This window comes from Poromitra crassiceps (genome assembly GCF_964638095.1).
Source record: "Poromitra crassiceps genome assembly, chromosome: 20".
Classification (NCBI taxonomy): Eukaryota; Metazoa; Chordata; class Actinopteri; order Beryciformes; family Melamphaidae; genus Poromitra; species Poromitra crassiceps.
The window spans coordinates 11271114-11281264 of NC_139637.1; the positions used below are offsets into that span (position 1 = coordinate 11271114).

The following is a 10151-nucleotide window of genomic DNA, read 5'->3' on the forward strand; positions in this document are numbered from 1 at the left end:
TGTATAAACATGTGTGTGCTTATATGAAGAAAGTGTGTTTTTATAAACACGTGTGTGTTTATATGAAGAAAGTGTGTTTGTATAAACATGTGTGTGTTTATATGAAGAAAGTGTGTTTGTATAAACATGTGTGTGTTTACATGAAGAAAGTGTGTTTGTATAAACATGTGTGTGTTTATATGAAGAAAGTGTGTTTGTATAAACATGTGTGTGTTTATATGAAGAAAGTGTGTTTGTATAAACATGTGTGTGTTTATATGAAGAAAGTGTTTTTGTATAAACATGTGTGTGTTTACATGAAGAAAGTGTGTTTGTATAAACATGTGTGTGCTTATATGAAGAAAGTGTGTTTGTATAAACATGTGTGTGTTTATATGAAGAAAGTGTGTTTGTATAAACATGTGTGTGCTTATATGAAGAAAGTGTGTTTGTATAAACATGTGTGTGCTTATATGAAGAAAGTGTGTTTGTATAAACATGTGTGTGTTTATATGAAGAAAGTGTTTTTGTATAAACATGTGTGTGTTTATATGAAGAAAGTGTTTTTGTATAAACATGTGTGTGCTTATATGAAGAAAGTGTGTTTGTATAAACATGTGTGTGTTTACATGAAGAAAGTGTGTTTGTATAAACATGTGTGTGTTTATATGAAGAAAGTGTTTTTGTATAAACATGTGTGTGTTTACATGAAGAAAGTGTTTTTGTATAAACATGTGTGTGTTTACATGAAGAAAGTGTGTTTGTATAAACATGTGTGTGTTTATATGAAGAAAGTGTGTTTGTATAAACATGTGTGTGCTTATATGAAGAAAGTGTGTTTGTATAAACATGTGTGTGCTTATATGAAGAAAGTGTGTTTGTATAAACATGTTTGTGCTTATATGAAGAAAGTGTGTTTGTATAAACATGTGTGTGCTTATATGAAGAAAGTGTGTTTGTATAAACATGTGTGTGCTTATATGAAGAAAGTGTGTTTGTATAAACATGTGTGTGCTTATATGAAGAAAGTGTGTTTGTATAAACATGTTTGTGCTTATATGAAGAAAGTGTGTTTGTATAAACATGTGTGTGCTTATATGAAGAAAGTGTGTTTGTATAAACATGTGTGTGCTTATATGAAGAAAGTGTGTTTGTATAAACATGTGTGTGTTTATATGAAGAAAGTGTGTTTGTATAAACATGTGTGTGCTTATATGAAGAAAGTGTGTTTGTATAAACATGTGTGTGCTTATATGAAGAAAGTGTGTTTGTATAAACATGTTTGTGCTTATATGAAGACAGTGTGTTTGTATAAACATGTGTGTGTTTATATGAAGAAAGTGTGTTTGTATAAACATGTTTGTGTATATATGAAGAAAGTGTGTTTGTATAAACATGTGTGTGTATATGAAGAAAGTGTGTTTGTATAAACATGTGTGTGTTTATATGAAGAAAGTGTGTTTGTATAAACATGTTTGTGCTTATATGAAGAAAGTGTGTTTGTATAAACATGTGTGTGCTTATATGAAGAAAGTGTGTTTGTATAAACATGTGTGTGCTTATATGAAGAAAGTGTGTTTGTATAAACATGTGTGTGCTTATATGAAGAAAGTGTGTTTGTATAAACATGTTTGTGCTTATATGAAGAAAGTGTGTTTGTATAAACATGTGTGTGCTTATATGAAGAAAGTGTGTTTGTATAAACATGTGTGTGTTTATATGAAGAAAGTGTGTTTGTATAAACATGTTTGTGCTTATATGAAGAAAGTGTGTTTGTATAAACATGTGTGTGTTTATATGAAGAAAGTGTGTTTGTATAAACATGTGTGTGTTTATATGAAGAAAGTGTGTTTGTATAAACATGTGTGTGCTTATATGAAGAAAGTGTGTTTGTATAAACATGTGTGTGTTTATATGAAGAAAGTGTGTTTGTATAAACATGTTTGTGCTTATATGAAGAAAGTGTGTTTGTATAAACATGTGTGTGTTTATATGAAGAAAGTGTGTTTGTATAAACATGTGTGTGTTTATATGAAGAAAGTGTGTTTGTATAAACATGTTTGTGCTTATATGAAGAAAGTGTGTTTGTATAAACATGTGTGTGTTTATATGAAGAAAGTGTGTTTGTATAAACATGTTTGTGCTTATATGAAGAAAGTGTGTTTGTATAAACATGTTTGTGCTTATATGAAGACAGTGTGTTTGTATAAACATGTGTGTGTTTATATGAAGAAAGTGTGTTTGTATAAACATGTTTGTGCTTATATGAAGAAAGTGTGTTTGTATAAACATGTGTGTGTTTATATGAAGAAAGTGTGTTTGTATAAACATGTTTGTGCTTATATGAAGAAAGTGTGTTTGTATAAACATGTGTGTGCTTATATGAAGAAAGTGTGTTTGTATAAACGTGTGTGTGTTTATATGAAGAAAGTGTGTTTGTATAAACATGTGTGTGTATATGAAGAAAGTGTGTTTGTATAAACATGTGTGTGTTTATATGAAGAAAGTGTGTTTGTATAAACATGTGTGTGTATATGAAGAAAGTGTGTTTGTATAAACATGTGTGTGCTTATATGAAGACAGTGTGTTTGTATAAACATGTGTGTGCTTATATGAAGAAAGTGTGTTTGTATAAACATGTGTGTGCTTATATGAAGACAGTGTGTTTGTATAAACATGTGTGTGTTTATATGAAGAAAGTGTGTTTGTATAAACATGTGTGTGTTTATATGAAGAAAGTGTGTTTGTATAAACATGTGTGTGTTTATATGAAGAAAGTGTGTTTGTATAAACATGTGTGTGCTTATATGAAGAAAGTGTGTTTGTATAAACATGTGTGTGCTTATATGAAGATGTGCATATATTAATGTATTTTCTCACTCCTTGTACTTTACCATGCTTTTTTTAAATGTATTATTATTATCAGCCGTTTCCCCCTGACTGTGGTTTATCAGGGCTTTTCAAAGTCTGAGGCTGTGGGCCTCCCCCCAGACAAAAATTGGGGACAAAGACCCCCCCCCCTCCCACCCCAGTTTACTTGTTGACTGTCTGTAGTTTTGCTAAATTCCTGGATGCCTATGGTATCATGATTATGTTATTTCGTCCCAGCAATTATGACTGAGACAAGATAGCTTCAGACTATTTAAATAAAGGTCGGTCTGAAGCCGTTTATTTGTTTATTTATTTTATAAACTACTGTATCTGTAAATCCTTTTATTACAAACTGGTTTTATTCTCTCTTAACAAACAGATCACAACAGGTGAAAGTCAATGGTTCCCTCTCTGCAGTTAAATACTGTAGCACCGGGCTACTACAAGGAGGCGTGAGCTCCCCAGTTCTTTTTACAGTCTACACAAATGGCTGTACAAGTAGTCACCCGAACAACCACGTAATAAAATTTTCGGATGACACAATTATTTTAAGTTTGCTAAAGAGAGAAGATTGCCCTTCGCAATATCACAATGAGATCGCCACTTTCCAGGCCTGGTGTGAGAGTAACCACCTTATCCTAAATACTAAAAAGACGAAAGAAATGATCTTTGACCCAAAGGAGCTGAGAGACCATGACCCAGTGGTCATTGACGATAGCGTTATTGAGCGGGTAAATTCTTACAGGTATCTGGGCATCCATATTGAAAACTCTCTCAAATGGAACGTCCATATCGACTACCTGTGTGGTAAACTGGGCCAGAGGCTCCACTTTCTTAGAAGGCTCAGACTGTACGGTGTTAGCACCAAGATCATGGAGACCTTTTATAATGCCGTGCTGGAAAGCCTCATCAGGTACGGTATGGCAGCATGGTATGGAACACTTCCCGTACAGCTCAAAACGAGACTTGCAAAAATTGTAAATACAGCAATGAAAGTGATTGGGAAGAGAGACTTTGCACCTCTCCAAACAATCTTCGAAAAAAAGGTCATCAGCCTAGCACTTAAAATCCTGAAGGACCAGTGGGCAACAGAATTAGGTAATGTATGAAGCCAGTCGTGAAATTCCATTAATTCGAAAAGTCCGCAGGGGGGCGCACGTCAGGTCCGGAAGTGACGACACGTACATTGGCTCCAATGTAAAAATGAGCCGACTTCTCTCTCGTTCTGTGTCTTAAATAAACATTTTCCGAATGAGCTTATGGTCTGAATAAACAATTTCAAGTCTTTTTCATGCTCCCCTGGGCTCCGTTTTCTAAATTATGGTCCCATTTCGAGTAAAAGAGCCGATAAAAATTATAACTTTGGGGGCGGGATTTTCTTTGATTTACACCAGCCACAGGAAATCAGATGATCCCAACCAGTTGCCAAGGCAGGCTAGCTAGCTAGCTAGCAACGTAGCCAGAGATAAAAGTAAAATAACAGAAACAGCGTTACCCTTATGATATTTTAATGATGTTAGTAGACACACGTAACAGTATAGATCCCCGTGATGAGGTATGTTGATCAAAAGAACACCTAAAACGCTATATCGAAATCGGGTTTTAGTGGACGGGCAGCTCTGAAGTTGGGGCTTCAGAGCTGATCTGCGGCTAGCTAGCTAGCAACAGTATAGAGCCCCCGAGGTCTGTTGATCAAAAGAACACCTAACGCTATATCGTTATGTAATGTGACTTGTGACATGATCACCACATTTCAATAAATATAACGTTTTTGCACATTTGAATGCTGCTGGTCGTTTGTTTAATGATGTATATATTGGACATTTAAAGCTGATACACAATTGTGTTGAGGTAATTCCGCAAAGCTCAGTTAAATAACGTGTAACACTTGAAACAATCAAATGTAACTTTTTCCACAGCAATACATACAGTCCAGCCCACCATGGAAAGGAACCATTGTTTGAATTATATCAAAATATATTTGCATGGTGTAGCATGTAATGCAGTCTGTTAAGATACTGTAAACATGCAAGATACTCTGTGACACAGAAAGGCAGACGAGCTAGCAGCAGGGATCTTGTCACCCTGATTTCAGATAAACTTGTCTGTCTAGCTAGACAATATTACTGTACCATAATACCACAAGCTAAAGGCAGCATACACCAATGGAAGGATGGGTAGCATTAGCTAACGTCAGGCTATACAGTAATGTTAGGATATTATAAAGTTATGAAACGCTGATTCAGACGTTACAATAATATGACATAATATGAGCCAGTTAGCCTAGCTAGAGAGTAATTTCAGACCACCAGATATCACCATATTTCATTTCAATAAATATAAAACATTCGTTGATTGAAGCAGACTGCTGATCGGTTGTTTCTCCGTCGTCATGTCCTCGTCCAATCTTCGGTTCGTAGTTTGTGTTCACTCGACATCAACAATCTTTATATCACATCTGATCATTTTATCCAACCTGCCCCTGACCAGACAACTAATGGATCGTTCTGCGCGATCATATTTGCGACATTCAGATACATGATAATATACAACAAGGCTATCTTTGTTGACAATGTTTATTGACAAAAGCATTAAAACAAGCAAATATAACAATATTCTCCGGTCACTGGCAGATAGCTACAATTGTTCAAAGCAAATCTCTCATGTCAGCATTTGGCTTGTGTGTTATTGCAATTTCCTATGTTGAAACAACTGATCAGCAGTAACGTGTATAGTTAATCTCAGGAGAACAGAATATTATAGCTTTGATCTTCAAATCATGATCCTCTGTTGTGTGTCCCATCTGGTACTGGACAGCAGCTACCCCCTGGAAGAAACGAATTAGACACTGTTAATCACTGTATAACGTTAGCTTACCCAACACTACGTGCGATTGGTAAATACTGTAAATGCAGAGGTGGATAACTATCCAGAGGAGTTGAACCCCCAGCTTGTTCCCCCTCATCTAACGTTAGCTAGATATATAACGCTATTAGCTGGTAGATCATATGAGTATGCTTTGAGTCTGCCTCATCTCAAAGAGGTAACCTAGGTAAACAGAACTGCGTTTGTTTTCTGTCTACGTCCGAATCTGTGCAGCATGCAATACTGTTTAACGTTGTATAACGTTAACTTATGCTACTCTAGTCTAACGTCCTCCTGTAATGACAAATGGACATGTAGCTAGCGTTAATGTCATGCTATGCAATTAGCGTTACGTTAGAAAATAAGATTACCTCGATTTTGTGGAAGATGCAAGCGGCAGGCTGGTGAGGCAGCGCGAGGTCTGGAGGAAATAATACTCTGGTTTTTCTTCGGGCTATTGTATTCACTGTGACAGCAATGGAGCAAGGCTAGCAATAGCAACTAACGTTAACAACATTTGTTAGCCAAGCTAACGGCTAGCAGGGAAAATAACATGAACAAGATGGATGCCGTGGCGGAGGAAACCGGAAACCCTTCCCCGAGTCCCGTCCACGCTCACGCCCTTTCCTGTTTTCCCGGCTCCAGGTTTGAACAGATTTCCCACAATGCAACAGGAAAATCCATTCATCCAATCAAACGAAATCAAACAATATCGGGAAGTGAGCTTCATTTTGCCGTGTCAAAAACATATAGCTAAGGTGGTCCAGATATTATGTACTGTCAATGTGAAGGACCCATCTCACCTTTTATTCTGTGATTATGACCTGCTGCCCTCGGGCAGACGATACAGAGCCTATAGATGTAAGAGTAACCGCTTCAAGCTCTCTTTCCTACCCACTTCTGTGCTATTGTTGAACAAACAGGCGGCACTGCCCCTTCCCCAAAGAGGGTGTTCCCCACAAGAAGAGCGGGTAAGGACCCAGTCGTAGGAGGCTGTCCACTGCTGCTGTAACCTCTTTTAAAAACCAGGTCATATGCAGGTCGATTTCTTCTCACTTTTTTAATATATTTTACTATTTTATTTTATTTTATTTTATTTTATTTATTTTACTATTTTTACTATTTTTATTTTACTTTATTCTCTTAGCTTTTTTTTTTTTAATTCTTACTCCTTATTAAGAACTTTATACAAACAGAGGCTAATCTTGCCTGTCTTAGTATTAGTAGAGCTGAATTCTTTTAAAACAAAGCAGAACTCTCTACTAATCTGGGTTGCCTGTCCTAGTATTAATAGAGCTGAATTCTTTTTTAAACAAAGCAGAACTCTCTATTGAACTGTCTTATACTGAGTTCTGGTTTTATTTAGTTGAGTGCCCTATTGCTCTTGAGGAGAGGTTTGTACCTCCAAAAATTGTATTTATTTTATCTTCAATTCTTTTACTTTATCATATGGGAAATTGCAATGAGGGTTGTGCAATAAACCCACAATGACTGTGCAATATGCTTAGAATGTTATTAGGATGAAGTGTCGAACCAAATTGAACTAACCAGTGTTTGCTGTCTTTTATTTCTATATTACACCGCTGGCACAATTTTCCCAGTGGAAAGCGCATGTTGGCAAGAGACCACACTGTATGCTCGATGTGTTTTTTTTTTCCTGTCTGTTGTATGTATTGTGTCAAAACCTCGATACATGTGATATGTGGCTGTTGTACGGCACTATTTGCCCAAGACAAATTTCCCCTCGGGGACAATAAAGTTCATCTCATCATCTCATCTCATCTCTTAACCAAATCAGACACATTTAGGATATTCTATGTGATGTCCCACTTTGAAAACTTCTTATACAGTATGGTTCATCAACTGACTTGTCAGGTGACCCCCCTGAGAAGGGTATTTGTAGGTCAGATCAGAAGCATCAGAATTCTTTATTCACCAAGGTATTCACATACAAGGAAATTGTCTTGGTGTGATTGGTGCTCAAGTAACCTGATAAATTAGAACCAATATACGATATAAATAAATAAGATATAAAGAATATAAAAAGATTCTCAGATATTAACAGATAAAGATATAAACAGTATTAACAGATATAAACAGTCTTGACAAGGTGAGGTAAGGTGTCTCTGTCTAGTTGTTTCTTATCTGAGGAAGGGCTTGTTGCCTGAAACGTTACCTTTGTGGTAACACCACTGACCTATATTACCAATAAATGGTGGGAGTAACTTCTAGTGTGCAAACTGTAGTTTGTTATGTTCAGTTGCACTTCAGTTCTGCACCGTTTTTCACTGATTGGATGTGCGTGCTTTTTACTTTCATGCTGACTGGACTGGATATGGAAGTGAAAATAAAGAGCCCTGCACTTTTCAGAGACGCTGCTGCCTTCAGGTGCTGCATGTAAACTCTAAACCTGCTAAGTTAGTGTTGGTGAAAACACTCAGAAACCACCATGTTTCAGGATGAATCCTCATTAAGACCATTTAAAAGGTGTTTTCAAGGTTTTCACGTCAACAGAAGTGAATATAAAGTTATGGAATATTACAGTAATAAGTGCTATGGGTTTATAATCAGTGATGGACTGTAAATATGGACAGAGCTTCATAATCAATTACACAGATACTATGATAAATATAGAACTACTAAATATGTAATGATGACATGCGAGACTTTTCCCAAGGATCTTTCATGTGATGCTGACACAACACAAACAAACATAAGGAGAGTCTCAGCTACAATAACAAAGTGATAGAGTGCTTCCCAAAGATTTATTGTAGGAAAAGACATCTCACTCCAGTAGATATATGAGAATCTAACACTCAGAAAACCTTAAAGCAGATAACATCTTGAAGCAGTTGATGTGATTTCACAGATGAAGTTAAAGGACAGAAGCCTTTCATCTGACTCAGTTTGAGGAAGTTAGTCGCTGGGAAAGAATCATGTCACACAGGAAGGCGAAGCCTCAAGTCACAAATACATTCGACTCGAGTGACACTCAGATACACGTCATGTGACATACATCTGCCGTATGTCATGCTACATACAGTATGTGTGCTGTATGTCATGCTACAGTACATACACTATGTGCCGTACATCACATTGTCTGACACATTTTCACTGCCAACTCCGTCAGGACTTTTCCCCAAAATTTCTTCTACGTCTACTTTTTGAGAATTAGTCAAATAAGACCCTAAATTACATAGTTGGAAGGTTTTGGTGCATTTTGCTTGCCAGGGTCTTTATGTTCCTCCACCAATTTGAAAATGTTGCTGCATTTGGTTCTGATTAGGCAACTAAAACAAGTTGGTTAAAGGTGCTCTTATGCTCGAGCAAAGCTCCGTGGGGGTGGGGCCCCGCGAGTCTCCGTAGTCTCCGTGCAGACCTCGCGCTGGGGCAGATGCCATTATACTCAGAAAGTGATCAGCATGTATTGTACAATGGTGAGAACAGCCAGTGAAAAGTCGCAATGAAACGCTGTGCAGTACTGAGTGCGCTTTCACTCTCAAACGACCGCACATCAGCACATGAAGGACTCACCAAACTTGTTTTTACTGAAAGCCGTTTTTACTACAGCCCTGATAGCCTACTACTCTGTGCTGCTTTTAATCTCTCTCAATAATGCTCTCAACACAACACATTTACTTGGTGAAATGACTAAAAACGAACAGTTGCAAATCTAAGTTTATAGCCTACCACATGGGTCAAGAAATGTGGCGAAAACACAGCTCAGTGTTCAGGGCTCAATGGTTCAAGTACGGCCATGTTTGGAGAGAAGCTGGCGCTGTTAGAAAAAAAATCAGGCAGAACGCGAGCGGCCGCTGGAGCTAGCGCTTAACCACGCCCAACAAATTTACATCATATGACGCGCCCGCCCCTCGCTCCACCCACGCGCCCTTCACGGCAGGGTGAGCATAATTCAGCCTTAAGGCAGTGGTTCTCAAATTTGTTCACATGAGGGACCCCTAAACTGACAAAGATTAGACCACGGACCCCCATTTGATAGGATTTTGTCCCACGTTCCCCCATATGATAAGATTGATGCTTTTAGATGTTTTATTACAGAAAGTGTATAAAACCCATGACCAAAATAGTAATTGTGTTATTTATGAATGGAATTAGAGGGAAAATAAATGACCCCCCTTTTTGGCTGGGGACACCGTGGAACCCCCTCAAGGACCCCTGGGGGTCCCCGGACCCCCATTTGAGAACCACTGGGTTAAGGTTAGGGTTAAGTTGGGTTAAGTATATGCCATACATCATGTATATCACATTAGTACAGCACATAGACAACAGTATATGTATATCACCAAACATGTATGTGCTGTAGAGATCATGTCTCACAGCACATGTGCAGTGTATCACAGAAGGCTTGAAGCAGAAACAGCAGCTCTTCCTCTCCAGCAGGTGGCAGCACTGAAAACAAAAGAAAGCAGGTTGAG

At 37.5% G+C, this 10151-nt stretch overlaps 2 protein-coding genes across 2 annotated transcripts in view; both read right to left on the bottom strand.

Annotated features, from left to right (window-relative positions):
• LOC310794591 (rano class II histocompatibility antigen, B alpha chain-like) overlaps positions 1-10151 on the bottom strand; it is a 117143-nt gene that overhangs the window by 29648 nt on the left and 77344 nt on the right. The window lies entirely within an intron of this gene.
• Positions 8462-10151, bottom strand: part of LOC310794582 (H-2 class II histocompatibility antigen, E-S beta chain-like) — a 6310-nt gene continuing 4620 nt past the window's right edge. Inside the window, exon 7 of the mRNA XM_083656560.1 lies at positions 8462-10125. The gene's annotated coding sequence lies outside the window, so the exon portion shown is untranslated. The remainder of the gene's footprint in view (positions 10126-10151) is intronic.